The 23,575-nt window shown below is 39.7% G+C and overlaps 1 long non-coding RNA gene across 1 annotated transcript in view; it reads left to right on the top strand.

Annotated features, from left to right (window-relative positions):
• Positions 1-13,220: 13,220 nt before the first annotated feature.
• LOC137096404 (uncharacterized) overlaps positions 13,221-23,575 on the top strand; it is a 61,847-nt gene continuing 51,492 nt past the window's right edge. The window contains exon 1 of the long non-coding RNA XR_010909444.1: positions 13,221-13,265. This is a non-coding gene — a long non-coding RNA (uncharacterized lncRNA). The remainder of the gene's footprint in view (positions 13,266-23,575) is intronic.

The raw sequence follows: 23,575 nt of genomic DNA on the forward strand, positions 1-23,575 counted from the left end.
ATTCACATCTGCTTGGTCACTCCTCGTGAATGTCTGCTTGTCTACAGTTGGAACACAATGCTGATCCTGGAAATTGGAGTTCCCCTGGGAGTTAACCATTTGGGAGAAAATATGAAAGCTAAGACTGTTAGAAATCAGCCATGTATTTTTGGAGGGGAGGACTAAGTATGGCCCTTCCAGTTAAAAGCCAAGTAACCAGAATTTAAAATATAGATGGCAGGTTTGGAAGGGATGTGTGGAATTCAGCCAAACAGGTCTTCTAACACTTAGCAAGGGATGTGTACCCTGAGTTGGTTCTGGTGTTTGTGGGCATTGCTTCACTCTGCACTGTACTTGGCTTGATGCTTCTTTCCTATCACTCTACCTCTCCCATTTCAGAGCCATTAACTCAACTTTTCAGCCACAGTATTCCATTTGTTTCAGCCACTGGATAGCAGAAAATAAAATTATTACAAACACCAGCTTAACTATCACAACTGAAATCAGAAGAAAGCAATTACTCTTGGGGCCATAAATTCTTGTCTACAGTTAATTTTCCACCTCTCTACAGCTGAAATACACCACGTGCATTGAGGTGAAAGTGGCCTAAAGGGATGTGCAGCACCAATCCCAGAAAGGCTGTTATGAGCTCTGCAAAAGAAGAAAGCAATTGAGTCTTTTCTACAGTTATCTATTTTTGAAGTTTTCTTTGTGCATCTGAACTCATTACAATATAACCCTACATGGAGAGGCAGCTTTACTTTGTAACTGGAAAAAACAATGGAGATTAAGTGCAGTCCTCCAGTTCCAAAATTTATTTATTTATTTATTTATTTACAGTATTTACATTCCGCCCTTCTCACCCCACAGGGGACTCAGGGTGGATTACAATGTATATACATGGCAAACATTCAATGCCATAGACACACAATATATATAGACAGACACCCAGAGGCTATTTAACATTCCAGCTTCATGAGGGTATTCTAGCCACCAGGGGAGCTGTCACTTCACCGTCTGTTTATGACACTGATGGAGTACTTCCTCATTATTTTGCACACTTGCTGGAGATTTTATGGCGTCGTAAATTAGTTAAATTTGTGAAAAATGCTTGTGAATGAGATATTAATAATAAAGTATGTAATGCAATTGAATTTTAAAAACTCCACATGACTGAGAAATGTGAATAGGGTCAAAATGGCTAGCTGGCATTTATAACAATGAACAAGGGTCAAACTTGGATTAATCTCTGGAAGACAATACCATGATTCTCCAAGACAGAGCCTTCATGGGGCTCTCTCTTGGAGAATGAGAGAGTGGTGGGCTGGGGTGAAGAGAGCAAAAGCCCTTTCAGCCAAAGGACTACCAATGCTAGTAGCATGTTGCAGCCCTCCATTATCTCAATATGAAGCATATTTCTTTCTCACTTACCTAGGGGCAGGTATTTCTAAAACCTTAATTGCAGGCACTTTGTTAATTGATGACATTCCTGGCAGAGTGTTGGCTTGCAAACCTGTTGCACAGTGTGGCTAACTGGTTATTAAGGCCTTTGAGTACCTTTGCATAGATCACATTTAAGTAACATTTTTACTGCAAAGTGGCACTCTTGATGTTTAATTTACATGGAGCCGGAGGACTTTAATTAATTCAAGGAAACTACAGGAGCTCATTGGAATGATATAGTTGCAGTTTTCAGCAGTTTCAAGTTTAGTTGAAAGCCAACATGGCTGTATGTCAGAAGAGACTTTGGAATGCCAGGGGTTCAAATCCCTACTTGGCCATGCAGCTCACTGGATTACTTTAGGATCAATTATGCTTATCTCAGCCTAGTTTCCAGAGAACATGACCTGGTATCTTCCCAAGAAAAAAAAACCCCCAGAGATACTAAAAAAATAGATAGGGAATTGCATTAAAAACATAGAAACAAACACTGTGTTTTCAAAAGAAATACAATATAGTTGTAGTTTGTGATTAGGTGACCTTATTGGGGTCTTTTGATACTTTCACTTGTTGTTTTGTGATTCCAGCACAACTGCCATGGCAACATTCCATAGCTGATAATTGAGGAAGAGACCTCTAGCACTCTCAACCAGACTACAAAGACCTGGTTCCTCCAACCAAACAACAAAGATCCCATTGGATGTAGCCAGGAAAAGTGTCCTACCTTCCTTCAAATCTGATCCTCTATCTCTATCCATCTATCTCACTTGATGAAGGTGCTACCTGCTTTGCCACCTCTTATGACTTTATATCACAGGTAAGTCACTTCCTCGAGTTATATAGGCCGTTTGGAAAATGTATAATGGACCAGAGGGCTGAGCTTAATTTACATTTTTATGTACATATAATTTGGATGAATGTGTTGGGTACTAAACCATAGCTAATGAACATGAAGCATTTCTCTACTGATGCAACAGAAGCCATGAATCTTTTGACTCAGAGCCTTCTGGGTGCTGCTTCATCTTCATAATGCTGCTTCTGACAACTATGTCTTCCAGACTCCAGATTTGCCTCAGATGAGCCATTATTTACTACCCCGCAACATTTAATGCAATGGAAATAGTTTCTCAAACAACAAGCAAGAGAGGCTTAAATGCAATGTTTAGAAAATGTGCATAGACAACCTGTCTTGTTTGCCTTCAGTATTCTGAGCCATGCCCAAGCTAGTTTCCTGAGTTTAGATTCTCTCTCATAGTATGATTTTTAATATCTGTATAAAACTATAAAGACTACAGACTTTCTTAGCCTTTATATTTTTACCATCTTCTGCCCATAAACTATATGTTTTACTATCGCTGATTTACATTATAAATGGATTGGCAATACTTTATACATGCTGCTTTCCCCCTTGGGCATCCCCTCTGCATTCTAGCCACCATCCCAGTTTACATCACTATTTCTGCAAAAATCCACTCAATTCTTCTGAAAAACATGAAAGATACATTTTTCAGTAAAATTGATGGATTCTTTGAAGGAGCAGAAACTTTAGTGGCAGCAAGTTTCTGGTGGCAATGGAAGATAAGACTCTGCCAGGTTCTCAGAGGGGCAATACTCCCCTACTTAACATGGAGAAACCACTTACCTTTGCATTAGAGACACAGTAAGTAAAGACCTCATCGGACAGAGGTCCGCAAGCTGGGGGAAAGTAGTGGCATTCATGTGGCAGCAGGGCAAATATTGTGGGCACCAGAGAAAACCATCACTCCACAACTCGCATTGTCCACATCACCCCTTTTTCCATCCTACTGAGGGAAGCATTGCCACCCGGCTTCTTCCCATGCTTCCCTGCTTGTCCTATGAGAACACAGAAGCGTTGCATGTTTTCAGGGCTCTGTCGTAGGATTCTGACAGGACGCAGGGAGGATGGAGCCCTGTCAGAAGTAGCTGTGTGTTGTCTGATGGGATCTGGAAGGCTCCGTCCTCTCAGCATCCTAGAAGTGTCCTAGGATGCTGAAAAGGTCAACTGTGATGAGGTCACTAACCTACATAGACCAGTGGTTCCCAACCTTTTCTTTGACCAGGGACCACTTGACCAGGGACCACTTTGACTAGGGACCACTTGATCAGGGACTACTCTCCAACATGAGTACCAAAAGGGTTATAAATTAGTTTTTGGTCTACTTTAGATTTGATTTGGTGTGCTGATTCAGAAAATTGCATTGGATATGCCACATCAGCTCTAGTTTCTGATACAGAATATATGACATGATTACCAACAGGGAAGGAGTGGCAGGTAGCATGAAAAGAGCGGAAATAAAATAAACAAAACAAAATAAATAAATAAAGAAGGAGGAGGACCAGATGTTCATCCTCGTGACCCACTGGTGGTCCACTTCCCACAGGTTAAGAACCACTGACATAGACTCTGCCAGGGATCATGCACAAGTGCGTTACCACATGCTTTACACTTCATGACTGGAGTACAACAAGAAAGAGAAACCGTATTGAGAAAAGAGTTTTCTAAGGCATGATTTTTGCCTTCCCAGGAGACATATTCCTTTTCTTAGCATTTTAACCATCAGCTAAAGGAACGCATCTTCAAAATGCTTACTGTTGCTTAACACAAGTCTCAAGGTATACAGAAGTGTCATTTCCTTCATCAGACCTGCCTTTCAATTGCCTGAACAGTTATTCTTAGAGAAACCTGTAATAAAAAACAAGGTTGGAGAGTTCATCCTAACATAACAGCAATTGACCCAGAGAGCAAGTATTGGATAAATAATAAATGGCAATAACAAAGTATCAATGAGTGGTATCTGTAACTGACATCTGTTTTTCCACTGGCCTGCAGCCATACTGCTACGGGCTGCAGTTCCGTAAGTGAAGCAAGGTCAGCCTGGGTCAATGCTTGGATGGGGAGAAAGAAGCAGATTCTCAACATCTGGGAGCTCTTTGTTACCTGCTGAAGTCGAGTGAAACAGAAGTGATAAGCATGGTATAAACTTTACAAATTGCAAAGGTTGGAAAGATTAGAAGCTGCAGTCTAGAGATAAAACTTGCCTTGAGTGATATACATTACTGGGAATCCACTCTGTAGAGATAACATTTTGTGAAACTGAAGTTACATAACTTCAATATATTTATGGGGTGACAAATTGCAGAAGGCACCACTGTTATGTGTACTTTGGGAAAGCTGGTATGTGAAATGCAAAACAAAATCCAGCCTGCAGGAATCTTGTGTACAAATGTGCTATTTTAATATACTACAATAAAGATTGGGCTTTAAAAATAAACCCAGCTGATGCTGCATGATAAGAAATGTCAAGGATATGAATAAATACAAAATATAAAAGAATCTTGGTGAATGGGATGTTGCTGTTTGTATGGTTTGAAAAAAATACTTGCTGAATTGCTCATTACTAACAATTTACTGGTACTACTGTGCCACTGGAAAATACAGGAAAATGGGACATTGAGATATTTCACCTTGAATGTTTTGGTGAAAGTCACTGCAAAACAATCCTTCTTGGCTGCAGAACATAGCAGCCATACATGTGACCCTTTTCCCTGCCCCTCACATTACTCAGAAGGAAACAACACACACAGACACACATGTAAAGAGAAAGAGAGGAACAACTGATAGGCAGAAAAACCATCACATTCAGCTAAAAAGTAATAAATTACACACATGACCATTACACAAATGGAAAGGCTCCTCTGTTCTCGTGCATTACTGCAATAAGTAAGTAGATACCAAAGTAACACACCAGCAAAAGATGGTATCTCCTTGCTATGAATAAAGGTAAATGTATTCCCAGTATCAGTTGACAAGACTGTGGAGTAGGGACATCTCTACTAGTTTTCACACCTCTAGATGCCTTTTGGATTACACTTTTAACTATTATGTCCCACTTCATGTTACTTCATGCTGCATGTTGCACAACAATTTCCTTCAACAGGCTGTTCAAACATTGGGTAGCTATGAATTTTCTGGGCTGTATGGCCATGTTCCAGAAGCATTCTCTCCTGGCATTTCTCCCACATCTATGACCCCTCAACCTCTGAGGGTCCCTGCCATAGATGTGGGAGAAATGTCAGGAGAGAATGCTTCTGGAACATGACCATACAGCTTGGAAAACTCACAGCAACCCAGTGATTCCAGACAGGAAAGCCTTCTACAAAATATTGTTCAAACATTTTTGACCTTCAGGTATGTATAACTTCTGTTGGGGCGACCGTCTTGACTACAAGCTGGTTATAGCTAATAAATAGGGCCAGTCCTGCCACAAAACAGGGTGAAGTGGCCTGCTTCTGTTTTGTGTCTAAATGGTGCAGAAGTAAATGGAAAGGTTTTACTTGTGTGGGAGCACAAGATGTGTGGGAGCACAAAACAATTACCTGTGACAATTGTTGGAGTAAGTGATTCTCTCTACAACCCAAGGCAGTGAAATTTCTGAATAAGTTTTGTGGAGTATGGAAACAAAAATCTTTTCTTGGCCTCTATGTGAACATTAGAAAAGGAAAGAAGGTGGAAGAGAGACTGAATGCACATGTTATTCTATGCATGCTTTACTTCACTTTTTAGGCCAACTGGATGCTAGTGTCTGGATGGAAGCATACATCTGTACAGTGGAAATATATGTTGCTCAAAACAATGTGTATGTAAGATATGCAAACAGACTAAAATAAGTAATGGATCAATTAGTAGTGGAGTCAACATGAGAAGTGTCCTGGTCTTATAGTCACAGGACTGCCTGAATCAAAAATGACAGTATGAATGTTTACTTAGGAGCCAGGCAGCTAATGAACACTTTTTAGTCTTGTCACTGATGCTGAAAGTTAACAGAGAAGAGATCTAGTTTCCACACAAATAGGATCTTACACCATCTGTTCCTTGCACAGAAAGGGAAGTAGCCATTTGTATCCAGTGACTGCATGCAACCTGAAAGGAACTGATGAATGGGAGGAGGAACCTTTGACCTCCAGGTCACTTAGGTTTTTGACTAAGTTGAGGCCAAAATGCAAAACCTTGATTGTTAACAAGGGCCTCCCTCTTTAAGATGTGCTAGCCACCTCCACATGGAAGAGGACAAATCCCCCCCCCTCACTTTAGACCATGGAATTGGTGAACTGGAAGGAATTTCAAGGGTCATCTTGTTCAACCCCCTTACCATGTAGGCACCCACAGCTAAAGCATCAAATGAAGTCCAGCAGATTCCCTTCCCATGGTTCTTCTGAGATAGAAACATATTACTAGGTTCTTGTAGGTTTTTTCAGGCTATAGGGCCATGTTCTAGAGGCATTTCTCCTGACGTTTCGCCTGCATCTATGGCAAGCATCCTCAGAGGTAGTGAGGTCTGTTGGAAATAGGAAAATGGGTTTATATATCTGTGGAATGACTGGGGTGGGGCAAAGAGCGCTCTGCTGAAGCTAGGTGTGAATATTTCAGCTGACCACCTTAATTAGCATTTGAAGGCCTGGCTGAGCCTGGAAAATGTTCTGTTGAGAGGTGTTAAGATGTGCCTGGTTGTTTCCTCTCTGCTGTTTTGCTGTTGCAATTTTAGAGTTTTTTTAATACTGGTAGCCAGATTTTGTTCATTTTCATGGTCTCCCCCTTTCTGTTGAAATTGTCCACATGCTTGTGGATTTCAGTGGCTTCTCTGTGTAGTCTGACATGGTGGTTGTTGGAGTGGTCCAGCATTTCTGTGTTCTCAAATAATATGCTGTGTCCAGGCTGGTTCATCAGGTGCTCTGCTATGGCTGACTTCTCTGGTTGAAGTAGTCTGCAGTGCCTTTCATGTTCCTTGATTCGTGTTTGGGCGCTGCGTTTGGTGGTCCCTATGTAGACTTGTCCACAGCTGCATGGTATACGGTAGACTCCTGCAGAGATGAGAAGATCCCTCTTGTCCTTTGCTGAACGTAGCATTTGTTGGATTTTCTTGGTGGGTTTGTAGATTGTTTGTATGTTGTGTTTCCTCATCAGCTTCCCTATGCGGTCAGTGGTTCCCTTGATGTATGGCAGGAACACTTTTCCTCTGGGTGGATCTTCATCTTGACTCTTGTGGCTTGTTCTTGGTCTTGCAGCTCTTCTGATGTCTGAGGTGGAGTATCCATTGGCCTGGAGAGCCCAGTTGAGGTGGTTCAGTTCATCTTGGAGGAGGTGGGGTTCACAGATTCTTTTTGCACGGTCTGCATATTTCTCCTCCCACTTTCTCCTCCCCAGTTTACTTTTGATATTACAATTTATCTTTATAAGTACAGATCACTCTCAACTCAAAAGATAACTCCATTTATTTTGCGTTTAAAAAGAGATATAAACTACCATTCCTTCCTTCTCAGTCCCAAAATGGTAATGGCAGAAGAAATGAATCAATACTATCCACCTTGGCTCCTCCCTCCATGATGACACCATCATTATGTTTACAAGTGGGCAAGGGGGAACTCCCATCACATGTTAAAATGGGCATCTTAACATGTTTCTGTGTGGGGAAATGAAAAAGAAGTAGATTGCTAATCGATTTGGAAAGTGTAGGAAAAAAAACCCACACTTTAGAAAAGGTGAAATACCTGGAACCCACACTAATTTAACAGACAATGGTTCTTTCCTCCCACCCTGGACACTCTGCAGGTATGTATGCTTCACTTGCTTGACCACCACCAGATCCTCTGAAGATGCCAGCCACAGATGCAGAGAAAATGTCAGGAGAAAATGCTGCTAGAATATGGCTATACAGCCTGGAATCTGTACAAATCTCCAGTGATTGTGGCCATAAAAGCCTTCGACAACACAATTATACAAATAATACTAATAACACTACTACTACTACTACTACTACTACTAATTTGTTATGCACCTCTCCTTATGGCACAAGGTAGGGTACAATATGGTTAATACAGACAGATAAAATATAATATTATTAAAATGCATATTTTAAAAGGCACATAACAAATAAAGAGAGTAATACTAATGAAATGTAGGTTAAAATTCACAGTTTAAAATTGACTGGGTAGACTTGCAGGAAAAGCCTTGCAGTTGTGTCGTGAATTCTGACAGCTGATTTTACTGTCAAATCTCTTCCAGCAGATCATTCCACAGTCTTGAGGTGGCCAATGAAAAGGCCCTCTGGGTGATGATTGCTAGTCAGATTCTGGCTGGTTGGAGTCAGCCAGAGGACCTAAGTGTCGAGGTGGATTGTGTGGGAAATGGCAATCCTGTTGATGACCTAGACCCAAATCATGTAGGGCTTTGAAAGTCAAAAACAGCACTTTGTACTTTGCCCGGAAACTAATTGGAAGCCAGTGGTGTGACTTTAGTATGGGTGTAATATGATCCCTCCTAGATGTTCCTGTAACTAGTTTGGCTGGTGTGTTTTGAACTAATTGAAGGTTAAAAACTTGGTACAGAGGTAGCCCGATGTAAACGACATTCAAGGAAGGGGTACAGTTGGCGTATCAGCTGATATTGGTAAAATGCAGTCCTAACTATTCTATTTGGGCTGACATTTGGAGAAATGGATCCAGGAAGACTGCCAAGGTGTGAAGACAGTCTTTCAGAGGGAAGGTGCAGCTATGAGATAAAAAGACAAGATCCCCGGGTCTGAAGATATATAACTTTGAGAAACTGCAAGTTGCTTCTGGTGTGAGAGAATTGGCCGTCTGCAAGGACATTGCCCAGGGCACGCCCATATGTTTTTTATGTTTTACCATCCTTGTGGGAGACTTCTCTCATGTCACCGCATGGGGAGCTGGAGTTGACAGAGGGAGCTCATCCGCACTCTCCCCAGATATGAACCTCTGACTTGTCAATCTTCAGTCCTGCCAGCACAAGAGTTTAACCCATTGTGCCACCAGAGACTCCATAGATATATAACTGAATAACAAAGAAATGCTGATCCATACTATAATATTTCCAGTTTGTATACATGGTTGTGAAAATGGAATAATAAAAAAGTGGACAGGAAAAGAATTGCCTCATTTGAAATATGGTGCTAGAAAAGAGTTCTACAGATACGATGGACTGCCATACAGACCAATAAATGTGTATGAGTCTACAGAGTAATTTTGATTGGGGCAATTGATGACCAGAGTTCTTGGAGGTCTTTCATTCATGGCACCATCATATGTTGAAGCTGACTAACTGGCACACAACAAGCTGTGATGTGAGAAAAAGTTTGCCTCTTTTGGATTTCACCTGACCTCATATCTGACCAGGAAGAGAGAAGTCTGCAAAGACATAATGTGTTATAAGCTGGTAATTACCACACTGACTTGTGCTTTCTTTTATAAGGCCACTGGACCTTGAGAGCTTCCCTCTTCACATGAATAGAAGAACTGCCAAGATGCAATACATTTATTAGGTTTTCACACTTACTGAGAATATTTAAGACTTTATCTGCAAGTTTTAATTTCACTTTGCTGTGTGGATCAGTCTTTGTATTTAAAGAGCTTCTTCTTGCATAATTAATACTCTGCAAAAAATGGATATGCATTATCCACTTGGAGATTCTTTTGAGTATACTTTGTGGAAATGTATGGGAACCACATGAATCTTGTAATCCCATTTTCTATCTTTTAAGCAATCAAGATTCTGAAGCATAAGGGTGATAAATAGCAAAAGATCTGGGGGAAAATTTCCTCTTTAATTAGAGGTGTTACTCTTATTTTACACTGGGGACATCTCTAATGGATTTGAATTTCCAAAGTGCAGGAATTGGAACCCTTCTGTGAAAATAAAATAAAGATCTGTCATAGGTTTGGTTTTAAAAAAAAACCCCATAAATGATCTGTGCTACTACTGTTTGTGATATCTACTAATGTTGATGCCGGAGGTTTTAAATATGAGTATTTGTATGTAATCATGTTTTGTAAATATCTTAATTAAGAATCCATCACATCTGGTAGAATAAATTTCGGCTTAGACGAAAGGGAAGGATTAGGATAAGATTTAGGGATATATTTAAACTGCAAACTACATTTCAAGTTTAGAATGCTAAAAGGATTAAAGTCTAGTGACTGGCAAAGACAGAGCCATCTGACAGCTACTTAATTTAATGTACAATACTGCTAATTAACTCTTTGAGGACTGCAATACACACAAAAAACAATGACAAAAGGTGCATGAACAGTGGTGGAACAGGCTTGATTCTGCAATGCTTTCTGATTGGCACAACTGGTAATGATCTGAAAACATCTGAACACATTTCACAGATGGCCTACATTATGGTTTTGCATTGCAGGAGCCATCCTCACATGCAGCTTGTGTATAAACACTGTGTGTGAAGGATTAATGGCAAACTATTAATGCATATTATTACTTCCAAGAGAGATGTGAAGGATTTAGGAGTCTGTTGGCAATATCACTATATTTCGAGGACATGTTCTGTATAAATTTGCCTTCTCAGATGATGTTTTTGGCATAGTAACTGGCTTACTTCCATGCTATAGAGATACAACTCTGGAAGCAGCCTTGAATAAACCAGAACAAGCTTTACGTATCAGGTTGCAGAAGAAGGGACATGCAGTGTCTGGGCTTTTAACAAATACAAGTATTAAAACTCATTTGTGCTTTCTTTTCAATTAGAAACAGGTCAGAAACAGGTTGGAAATACAACATTTGAGGATACCCAAGAGCCAGAGTGGTATGTTGGTTTAGAGACCAAGGTTCAAATCCCCACTTGGCCATGGAAATCCACTGGGTGTCACACTCTTTCAGTAACCCCCTCTATGAACTAATATTGACAAGAAAATCTCATGATAGGTTCACCAAAGAGTTTCCATAAGTCAGAAACTACTCAAAGGCACGCAACATATATCCGGCAAATATTTATTTGCTGGATATGTGTTGTATGGCATCAAATTGTGCCTTTATGTGTGCTGTTCTGAGTCCCCTTCGGGGTGAGAAGGGTGGAATGTAAATATGGCAAATAAATTAATAAAAATAACTAAACAACAGCAATGAAATCCTATTAAAGCCATTCTAGAAATTATTTTGCTCTATGGGACAGACTACTGCAAAAAAGCAAGAACTCTTACAACAAAAGATTCATTTATTACTAGTTGAGAATTCTTGATGCTGCATTTGTATCAACATAGAGCCTCCTCAGTCCTCATAAAGGCTTCCAGGGAGGTGAGAAAGATTGAAGGAAGCCGAGAAGGCAATTTGGACCATTAACATTCAGATTTCATAGACAATTTGCCAATCAGATGCCTCATGTGTTCATTATTGACTTTGGAGGCCTAGATGGGCATGTGTTCTCTTCCGTCTTCTTCAAGATATAATATTCCAAAAATCTTACTGTTCTAGAATAAGAACCTGTTCTTCTTGTTCCCATCAAATGAGAAAGAGGAGAAACACCCAAGGGACAATGTTGAATTTTGAGTATACACCCTTTGGTGGGTTTTATGTGTGGTGGAAACTAGACCACAACTGGAAGGAATTACTGGTTGCCCAAAGTTCACAGAGTACCATGAAGCCTTATTTATATCTACGTTCGACCAAACTCGGACCACAGGAAAAAAAATGCACTTGATCTGAAATGGAGTTGTCTGAACAGTCCAGTTCAGTCTTTATCCCCCTGATGCCTTTCATAAGTGTTGGGCTACAGTTCTTATTTTCCTCAACCACTTTGTGATCTCAAAGTACTAGTAATTTAATCTTCTATCAGAAGTTTTTCAAAACCTTTGTCCTAGTTTGAAATTGATTACAAATGGGATAACTTTTTTTCAGCTAAAGGGGATTTATCAAGTCTCCTCTAATATTTGACCTAGTTTTACAACACATTTGTGTGTGTAATTAAGCAAAATGCATCAATTTATTCTTTTATGCATAGAAATACAGAAAAGTTCTATAGTGTGATAATAGTTGTAGTTTGTTTCTAGGCCAGAATATTCCTTATCAGAACTGATAAAAACATTAGGATTTTCAGAACCCTTTTGGTTATTCTGATAATTAGTCTAAATCTGCAGCAATGAAGTTTGAGCTAATATTCCAGCTGAGACTAGCAACTAATAGTTTTGCTGGTGTGGGATATGTGATCCATAAAAAATGGTTCAAAAGTCATTACAAAACTGGGGGATGCTGGTGCTTTGTTTCTAAAGTGTTTCTAAACTATTCTTGGTGAACATTTCATTACAATAACGAGACGAACAAAATTTTGCTACTATCTCATTGCAATAATTGCACATAATTGAATTACTATAATTGGGGAAACTTCAGGGGCTTATGTCTCCCTCATTTTTAAAGCGATTAGGGTGAAACTTGCTACAGTAGTCGAGCACATTTACCATTGTTAGCCCACCAAATTTCCACAGATTTTGGTGAATTTTCAAAGTTTTTATAATAATAGAAAATCTGTTCCAACTTTGAAATGTTATTTCCTTTTTAATTGTGTAATCTTTACTTTGAAAACAATTGTTCTACTCCAGAAACTTTGTTTTTGTGGCAGAAACTTTGTTAAATTGGTGGAGACTCAAGAAAGCAAATGTGCTATAGGACGATGTCCCTTACACAAATACAATGTTTTTGCAGTGTAATAAACTTTTACCATGTTTTTATGACAGAACCAATTAGGAACTACCATTTATAACCCAGGAACAGAAATCATAGGTTAGAATATTAGCAAATGTATTGGAACTTGGCTGGCTACAGACTGATCTTTTCTCCTAATTGGGGCTTTCTGATGCTGATGCATACTGGGAAATGTAGTTCAAGGCAGAACCTTTTGAATTCTTTGGCATAGGGCTCTTACCCTTCCCAAACTACATTTCCCAGAGTTCTATACTGTTCCCAAAATGCACTGCTCCCTCTATCATGGCTCTTAATGCAAGACTCCACTAATTCCAGGCAGGTAGGCAGGAAACCTTTTTGGCTTAATGGTGTTGTTTTATTGCACTGATTTACAAAACTTAAATGAAAAAGGGACAAGTTTTGATTCTTAAATATTTGGTTTGGGCCATGCACATGCTTCAGATATGGCTTCCGATCTACAAATATGATTTTCTTACATTTCTGACACTTCCACATTTTTTGCACATGCCTGATTATTAGATATTTGAGCATTGTGATTTCTCAGGATATTATTTAAATGTTTACAATGAATTGTTCTACATTGGTTTCTGAAACATGCCTGAATTTGGATAGGTAGGTAGGTATCATTTAAGTTTAGAGTAAGGTTAATATACTTAATATGAAGGTTTTAGCATGAATATAGCATGTGCTATCAGCTCTATTTCAGAGGACAGAACTGGTAAAAGTGAATCTGAATATTTCTTGCTTAGGAAAAATCTATGTCAGCAGGCAGCTGGAAGGCACACAAAATGTTCTCCATAGTTTATCATTCTGTATTTTCCAGGTTTACTATCAGAAAATCAATACTATTTTTAGGCTTGAAAATAAAGTTGTTTTAAAAGAAGAAAACAACTTTTAAATTTTTAAAAGAAGGAAACAACTTTTAAATGTTGCAAGCAAATTTAGAGCAGGTCCTATAGACCCAAGAGAATGTCTATCTGGCTGTCCTCTCTTTTTCCTAAATCCTTTTCAAACTGTGTACAGCAAGGATACTTCAGCAAGAGATAGCATTCAGTAGGAGGAAATTTTGAGCTGTCCATGTATTTCAATTCTTTATTCTTAAATAAAGGACTGTGAAGAATGATTCACAAGTGAAATATATCACCCATTAATTTGCCTTTTTGCGGATGAAGTTTAATACATCATGCATAATGCAATGCTGGGGTCATCCCTAGGTTTTAGATTGGGACCATGAAATCTTAGGATCTAAGGTGCTTCTGACTTGGCAGTCCATACATTGTTTTCTGTCATAATGTTGCCTTTTTGTACTTCTGAAATATGAAACCCGAATCATGTCTCCATGAGTAATGTAGAGCTTTTAAGGAGACAGTGCTTGCAGACTTACTAGTATTTTTCATGTCTGTAAAGATAGTGTGCATGTAGACACAGCATTAATGGGGAAAACCAAGAATGTTCCTGCTTGAATTCTCTTCCCATTAAATTGCCAGCAGGGAGCTCTACTGTAGACAGCATTGTTTAATGGAAACTTTACACAAATTACACGTAGGCCTTTTGCTCAAGTGGGATTTCTAATTTAATTGGTTTTAACTGCCAGGGGGCAGGGTGTGTAGAGAGCTCCTCTGGATTTTTCCAGCAAGTAGCCCATCAAAAAACTCTGAATCTGTGCAGGAATGCTCCTAGACTAATGGTTCTTCCTCGGCCTCTTTCTACAGAGAACAGTGTGGCTTAGTTATTACTGGAGCTGTAAATGATGTTAATAAAGTCTTCCAGGGGCGATAGGAGGGCAAGACACCCTCATAAAATGCCCGAATCTTAACCTGCTTGGGGATTTGTCCCTCCTCTGTGGGACGAGGGGAAAGCAAGAGTAATAAGAATAAAAAAGGAAGATTATGAATACAAGCCAAACAAAACTAGAATGTGATGTTATGTTAATAAGCAAACATTTACAAAATATCTTTCAACAAAGCACAAGGACTGGGGATAATTTACATTGAGCTGGATAGGGTTTACTTCTTGAAACAGCTTGGAAGGGACCACATACATGGTGAAATTGTCCCCATTCTCCTATAGACTCCCCTATATAAAATGGAAAAGTGAATTATAAAATGATTTAGTGACATGGGAGTTGGGGGGAAATAGCCCTCTCAGGTCTTGCAGAACCACCCCACTTTTGCAGTTGTCTGTCTCTGGTTTAAAGCCACCTCATATACAAAAATCATTTTCTACAATGTGTTATTGGAGGCTTTCATGGCCAGAATCACTAGGCTGTTCTAGGTTTTTCAGGCTATGCTCTAGAAGCATTAACTCCTGATGTTTTGCCTGAATTTATGGAAGGCATCCTCAGACCTCACAACCTCTGAGGATGCTTGCCACAGATGCAGGCAAAATGTCAGGAGGGAATGCTTCTAGAGCATGGTCATATAGCTCGAAAAACCCAGAACAACCAATTTTCTACACTATCCTCAGTTTCTCTTCACTAAAACTTTGCCTCCTTGCCTGGAGGCATATTCCAAGAAACATAGCAATCCCAAGACCTCAGGTGGCATTTTGAGACATGTCAAACTGGCATTTTGAAACCTGACCAATCTTTGAACCGGTCTCCGCTGGAGAAAGGCTGAAACCGAGACACTATTCCAAATTCTGGTGAAAAATTCAAATTATTGTTGAGATTTGAAACACTTTGGTAAACATTTGGTATGAATTACCAATATTTCTACCTCTGGTACACATATTTTTAAAAGAGGGAGCAAGGAAGGGAGAAAGGGAGAGAGAATGAGGGGGGGGGGGCGGATAGCTAAATATAGAGAGATGTGTGATGGAACCTGTTAGAGCAGGCATCCTCAGACTGACGCCCTCCAGCTGTTTGAGACTTCAACTCCCAGAATTCCTGACAATTGAACAAGCTCATTAGTGCTTCTGGGATTTGGAGGTCCAAACAGCTGGAGCGCCACAGTTTGAGGATGCGTGTGTTAGAGTGTGCATAATTTCAAGTAAGCATAGTGTACTTGAACCATTTACTTGCATTTACCATGACTGCCTTTGTGAGAAGTTCTGCAGATCTTATATTCTTTTTCCCACTCACTGCTGAAAAGCAGCCTCATTCCATGCCATATTTTTGTATGGAAGTTCCTTGTGGGTCAGACACAACCTGCTTTATCAGAACATGGATGTGTGCCGGATGGATGTGTGCCGGAGGTTTTATATCTTGTTATCCCTGAAGTTTCTCAGTGGAATTAATGCCTGACAGGCCCTCTAGTGCTTATTAATACAATGATTCATGTGGAATGTTTATGCTGGGAATGATGCTGCACTTTGATTCAGCCAGTCCTAACAGTTGGAAGGAAAGCTTTCTTCCTCCTTTTCCAGAGCACTGGTGGCAGTTGTTGCAGAACACTGTTTCAGAAGTCCCTGGTGTTAAAGGTCTCATAGAGGCATTTGGTGAGAAATGTGATATGTTGTGAGGCTGCTGCAGGTGGAAATATGTGTGGAAGAATGACTACCATTCCTTAGAAAATCTCATGTTGCTTATCTCCTCACCAGCCATTGAGAACAATTCACTGAGATCAGCTGGTTCTTACTTCCCATCCACCCAGTTTCTTACATATGCAGAAAACTCTAAAATATTGTGCTCACCAGAACGAACTCAGAAGATTGCATTTTTTAAAAACTTCATCTCCCAGAATCTCAGTGGTTATGATGACTTTAGGAAGCTTTAGTCCCCAAAAGTAACTTTCCCCCCAAGTTGTACACCAGAATATAAGTCCAAGTATGCAGTCTAGAGTACTCCCATCAATGGCAGCATTTATTGATCTTTTGGAAATGGCCTGGACTCCTTGGAATCTGATGAAACTTGTGTCAGAATGTGTAAATTGCTCAGCATTTCTTTAAGTGCTAACAGAATCAATGTATCAGGTTTAACCACAATTATCACTCTAATTGGGGTGTGGGAGCAGAGTACCGAGCCTCTTGCATATAAGTTTGTAGGAACCTGATGAGGGTTTGATGAGGGTTGGCGGTTGGTTGAGGTTTGTGTATAGAGGTTGTTGGAAGAAGACAGAAGAGAGAAAGGTTGTACATACTGTAAATACTGTGCTAGTATTTGTACGATTATTGTAATTTAAGAAAGAAAAGCATTCTGATTGGACAAACAGCTTTGTGTCTGTGTATTGTTTTTGTTCCCGAGGAGACCACTTCACTGCAATAATTTGGCTCCCTAACAGGAGTGAAGAGTCCTTTCCTCTAGACAACAGGGAATTTCATGCTGATTTGAATCCCTGACAACTTGAACCTTGAAACTTTAATTGTATTTTTATAGCAGCAGATTGTTTGTGTAACATTAGATATATTGTACACATCCCATATAAGGAGGAAGCTGGGAGCTAAATTAAATAATTAAATAATAAATACATCAATCTCTGTAACATTACATAGATTTATAGCTCACCTCATTCACATTTGGTCTCTAAAGTGATTTTCTGTGTAGGCATTGAACAGAACCCAGATCTACTGAGCTTCCCCAAGATTATGGCTCTGTCAGACGCCTTCATGTTGTGGACTAACAGCTGCTTCTAGTCACTCTTGGTACCCCAAATGATGCCTAGATTATTGTAAAAAAGATAGCAAAAAGAGAGAAAAGTGAGAAGTCGCCTTATAATTTCTATTTTTAGTCAGTATTATCTAACCTTATCTTTATTTTTGAACAGCATGTTTTTCATATTTCCTGCTACTGAATCTTTCTAATTGGCAGCACCAGTAATTGAACCTTGGATTTTCTGTTTACACAGCAAGTGCTTTGCCACTGAACTATGATCTGTTCCTATGTGTACATAAACAGAAGGCCATGGGTAGCAAGGGACAGGAAGGAAGGGAATGGGAAACAGCACCACTGGTGAAGAATGGAGTGTGATAAGAGAGGCACAATAATGACTTCACCCGAATTCAGGAAAAAAATCATGAAATAATGGGTTATTGGAATAATGGAGTCTGTTCCTGGTACTACCATACTTGAGCAGAAGTGCTATTTATTGAAAGGATATCTGTTTGAAAGAGTTATGCTTCATGGCTCAGAAAGTGAACTTAAGGACCCTTTAAACCAGGCCTAGGACAAAACGAACCGTGTGCATGGGATATGGTGTTCATTTGCTTGCAACTCATTTAAATGAGTTGCAAGATACAGTTGATCCTCTGTATCTATTGATTCTGTATCCACAGACTCAACCATCCATGGCTTGAAAATATTCTCTAAAAAATTCATAAAGGCAAATTGTGACTATGTTATGTTATATTTTACCACACCATTGTATATAATGGGACCTGAAAATCCACAGATTTTGGTAACCATTCAGGGCCCTGGAACCACTGGATACTGTGATCTCACTGTACATGTTTACCTAATTGTAATTGTCCAGAACCAGAAAGAAAAAAGAAACTTCTAAATGAGTTGGCCTGGTATGTATTCTTCACATTTACACAATTCTTGTGTGTGTGTAGATGTGGTTAGAAATTGAACAGTAATCCATAGATGGGGCAGGAACCTGAAAAAAGTCTCTCGTGCTTTGGCTTTTAAGGTGGGGTGATTCAAGCCAGTAAACTGGACTACTGCTACTTACTGCCTGTGTAATATTTGAAAGATACTTGGAGACAGGCCTCTTCAAACACACTTGATTGATTTTCCAGGTCAGAATTTGTGAAGCAGCATCATGTGATTAAATGTCCTTCACTACCTTAGCTGTGTAGGAAATTATCCACTTCAACTCAACCCTTTGGTGTTTAATCCCAGTTCCCCAATGTTACATTGACTTCCTGTTTTACCAACAAACTAAATTGAGTCATTTTCATTTTTTAAAAATTCCTCTGGGCCTCAGAGTAAATGGAAAGGTACTAATGTTTTATTCATTGCAGTCTGTTTCCTTCGCTAATTTACCTACATTATTTACAGAACTGAAAAGTATTTTAGTAGGTTGGGCAGCAACCTTTCTCCTATAAAATGCTATTTTTAAACTGTTCCAAAGCCAACAATCTTTACTAGGACTGGGCAAGATAAAGGGCTGTTGCCATTTTATATCAGCTGCTAATGATGATATGCATAATAGCAACAATATTTTGTTCTCTCTCCCAAAAAACATCACCCTTAGCCAGCCCAGCTTTGCACAAGATCATATATGTTAAACCTCATTTGGTACAGAACATTTCATCTTTTTATCTAATGTTCAGTAGCCAACTGTGAGACATTTAGAAGCAAACTCCCCTTGTATCTTTGCCTCATGTCTCACAGAATATTTTTCTTTGCCTATTTCATTTCAAAGAATGAGGAAGAGAAAGTCATATGTCATAGAATATGGTGACCCTAGTAAGATTTGTTCAGAGGGAGGTTGCCTTTGATTTCCTCCGGGGCTGAGAAAATGTTGCTTGCCCAAGGTCATTCTGGTAGCTGAGCAGAGATTCAAATCCTGGTCTCCACATTTGTGATCAAATGTGCAAACCACTACACCATGCAGGCTCTCTTTATTTATTTATACCCTACCCTTTCTTCAGTTTGGGACTCAGAGTGGCTTACAGGAGTTGAAACAAACACAGGAATGAGGGTGAGCAAATTGAAGTTGAATCCAGACAAGACAGAGCTCCTCCTGGTCAGTCGCAAGGCCGAACAGGGTATAGGGTCACACCGTGTGCTGGATGGGGTTCCACGCCCATTGAAGGCACAGGTTTGCAGCTTGGGAGTTCTTCTGGACTTATCACTGAGCTTGGAATCCCAGGTTACGGTGGTGGCCAGGGGAGCTTCCGCACAATTTAAACGTATGCGCCAGCTGCGCCCATAGCTTGGGAAGTCAGACATGGCCACGGTGGTCCACCCTCTTGTTGCCTTTGAAGACTGCTCAGAAGCTTCAAATAATCCAACGAGAGGCAGCCAGGTTAATAACTGGGATGGCATACAGGGAACACACAACTCCCATGTTACGCCAGCTCCACTGGCTGCCAGTTTGCTATCGGGCACAATTCAAAGTGCTGGCTTTGGCTTTGGCCTATAAAGCCCTAAACGGCCCCGGCCCGATTTACCTGTCTGAACGCATCTTCCCCTATGAACCATCACGGAGATTAAGATCCTCCAGGGAGGCCCTGCTCTCCATCCCGCCATTATCACGGGCACGACTGGTGGGGACGAGAGATAGGGCCTTCTCGGTGATTGCCCCCCGGCTATGGAACTCCCTTCCTGGTCAGATGGCAAAACTGTATAGAATGTATTCTGGTTCTACCATTGTGTGTGTATCTATTCTATTCAAAATAAAGCTGTTGCTTTCTTTTGTGCACACATTCAACAAAATATGTTCACATGTGCTTATCACATGTATAAAGAGGAGTTTCCACGAGGTAGGGATTTTCTCACCTGTGATTTTCTCACCAGGATAGTGTTCTGTGTCAGGCTTGTAACAAAACAATTCAGAGATCAATGAGTAATAAAAATGATAGATATGGTGGAAAGAGACTTGTATGGTGGAAAGAGACTTGTAATGCCGTTATGTTTTCAATTTAATTTGCCTTTATCTCTGGATGCTTTCATGATAAAGCACAGTAGCCAATCTGGAATCAACCTTATCCATCAAGAGTTGGGATTTTACTCAGTTCTGTCTTTTTATGAATCAGGAATGAAAACATGAACCTCTCCTTTCAGTAGAGATTACTCAATATTCAGCACCCTAATTCCAGAATGATTGCAATAGTCTGCCTATATTACTCACTCTCCTCAATGTATGCTCCTTTAAATTTCCCCTGGGCATTTTGTTATATAGCAAAGCTTAGACATTTGTATGACAAAATGGAACTTAAAAAAATGATTTGGAGGGAATCACAGATTTTCCTATAAACCCTTTTTTTTAAAGGACCTGCCAGAAATGTGCCTGGCAAGAGGAAAAAATTCTATAATGGGGATGATTAAAAGATGCTGTCGTAATGGGACACATAATTTCAATCTTTGTGACCACATGATGAGAAAGTAACTAAAGATATCAAATTTTTTCCATCTCATTGTAAACACATGGCCTTAGCTTTTGGATTTTTAGCTTGTGGGTTTGTCATCAAGCAGAAAGGAGCATGTTAATGTATGAAGCCTATGTTAACTATCTCGTCAATGGAGGTCTCCTCCACATGAAATATTTCAATCTGAATAGATTCCCGAATATATCCATGGAAATAATACAATGATTAAATGCTAGTGGGTACTAATATTGCATTAATGTAATTATTAATTGGCTCTAAAGAAACTACTCTGAAATTAACCTTTGAACTGAGCCAATTAAAAACTGGGCCATTCCATTGTCTTTATAGCTCGATAGTTCCTTTTCTATGGAGTTTGCATGTCTGAAAACATGGTAAATTCCTTCAGAAATAGCCAAGTCTTCAAATTGTCTATTTGTCACAAATTTTCAGAGTTGTTGGCATTAGACAAAAAATGTAGCTAGGTTATGGCTGAAAAGTGAGTCAGCGAACACCACTGAGAATTCACATGGACTAGAAACAATTTTTTTTGGAGTTTCACACACTGCTCTGCTTTTGGTTTGCATAGAATAAACTACTACTTACGGAATTCAGCAGTAATAGTGTAATTCCATCTACATAACAACATAGTAGAACACCTCTGGCAGTGTTTGCATGACGTTTTACTCTGTGTAATGGCCAATGTGCAAAAGCAGTTGCATTTTAGTGTATTCATCTATATCAGTGGTTTTCAACCTGTGAGTCCTCAGGTGTTTTGGCCTACAACTCCCAGAAATCCCAGCCAGTTCACCAGCTGTTACAATTTCTGAGAGTTACAGGCCAGAACATCCGGGGACCCACAGGTTGAGAACCACTGACCTATATTCAAAGGATCACAGTAGCTTGAGAGTCCAGTGAAGAAAGAGAGTCCAGAGGGGTACTATTGCTCTTAATACATAGCAACTCTTCTTTGACATCTTGTCTGAAATCCTCTTCCTTCTGTTGCTATAAGTAGGTGCTCCTGTATTGACTATACATGAAATAACAATTGATAAATATGCACAAATGCCTTTTCAAAGTCTGCATAAATTTTACTACAATGTTGATACAGCAGGAGAAATTGTTATGCAACAGCCAAAATATGTATATATTTGCACAATAATTACCCTTGGGTAACTCAATTCTATAATTGTAAACTGAATGAGACAATCATGCAAGAAAGGAAAATGTATACCCACATCAGTGTTCCCAGGTGCCCTTTGTTACATAGCAATATTTCTTATTTGAGGAATTGAAAAGTTTTGCTTTTATGTAGACTCAACAAGATTACACAAATTATTATTGTAGCCAGTAGACTAATTTTTACAGATAAATACAAGTTAAATTATTAATACTTTGAGTTTGGTATTTAGGTAGATTATCAACTCTGTATAGTATGAATTTTTTGCTTCTCCTTATTAATGTCTTGAAGACCTGGGAAAGCAAATCCACATACATAACTTATGCTTGCATAAGAAATCAGTAGGATTCCAGTCATTATATTATCTGTACAACTACGCTCCATAGTAGAATCGGAAGAGAAAGAGAGTGGGGACTGGCTTATGTTGAATAAGTGAGATAAACAGTTTGATAGGTATCATTCCATTCAAGTTCTGCTTCTGGGCTTCTCTTAGGCATCAGCATCCACAATGCCAAAACAAACAAGCCTTTGGTTTGTTTCATGTATTCTTCTGCATTTTATTTCATATAAGAAAAGGGAAAGGGCTTCAAGAAAACCAGGGCACCTCTGGTCTCGTTTCTCAAGTCAATTGTACTTCCTTTCTTGAACAAGGTGCTTCAAACATGGCAGTTTAGGAAATTCTATTCAGAAGGAAATCAAACTTGGGTGGCCCCAGATATGTCTACTACTCACTATGCTACTGACATGCAGTGATACCTTGACTTATGAGTAATCTAACTTGAGAGTTTTTTGAGATACGAGCCATCATGTGGCTCTTTTTTTTTTTTGCTTCAAAATACAGGCAGAGATCCCAGTTAGGAGATAGATATTAGGTCCCTGCAAAAAATCATAAGAGGGTTGTAAATTGCAAGTGTTTCATTAAATATGTACTTATGACCTGATTTACAACCACCAAAGCCCCATTGAACACAAATGAATCAAAACACTCACCTCTGAGTTTTTGTAAATAAATTTGTTTGTTTTGTATGTCCTCCCCCCAGAGGCGGCCCTAGGTAATTTTCAACAGTAAGCAAACAGTATTTTGTTCGTCGTGGGAGTTCTGTGTGCCATATCTGGTTCAATTCCATCATTGGTGGAGTTCAGAATGCTCTTTGATTGTAGGTGAACTATACATCCCAGTAACTACACTTGCCGCACTTGCTCCCTTGCCTGGCCCGCTTTGGGTCCAGAGGCGTGCCTGAAGACCCCGGCGTGTGCACCAAAAGTCACCTCTTCTCCTGACTTTCTCCTCAGCCATTGGGACCAAGAGAGAGAGAGAGAGAGAGAGAGAGAGAGAGAGGTGGAGATGCCCACCTTTTCTGAAGGTAGGCACAAAAACAAAGGAGGGAGCGGAGGTGGGAGATACCTCCAGCCGGAGGGGCTCCCTCTCCCTCTTTCTCTTGGTCCCAATGGCTGAAGAGAAAGCCAGGAGAAGAGGT

This window comes from Anolis sagrei, chromosome 2, assembly GCF_037176765.1.
Source record: "Anolis sagrei isolate rAnoSag1 chromosome 2, rAnoSag1.mat, whole genome shotgun sequence".
Taxonomy (NCBI): domain Eukaryota; kingdom Metazoa; phylum Chordata; class Lepidosauria; order Squamata; family Dactyloidae; genus Anolis; species Anolis sagrei.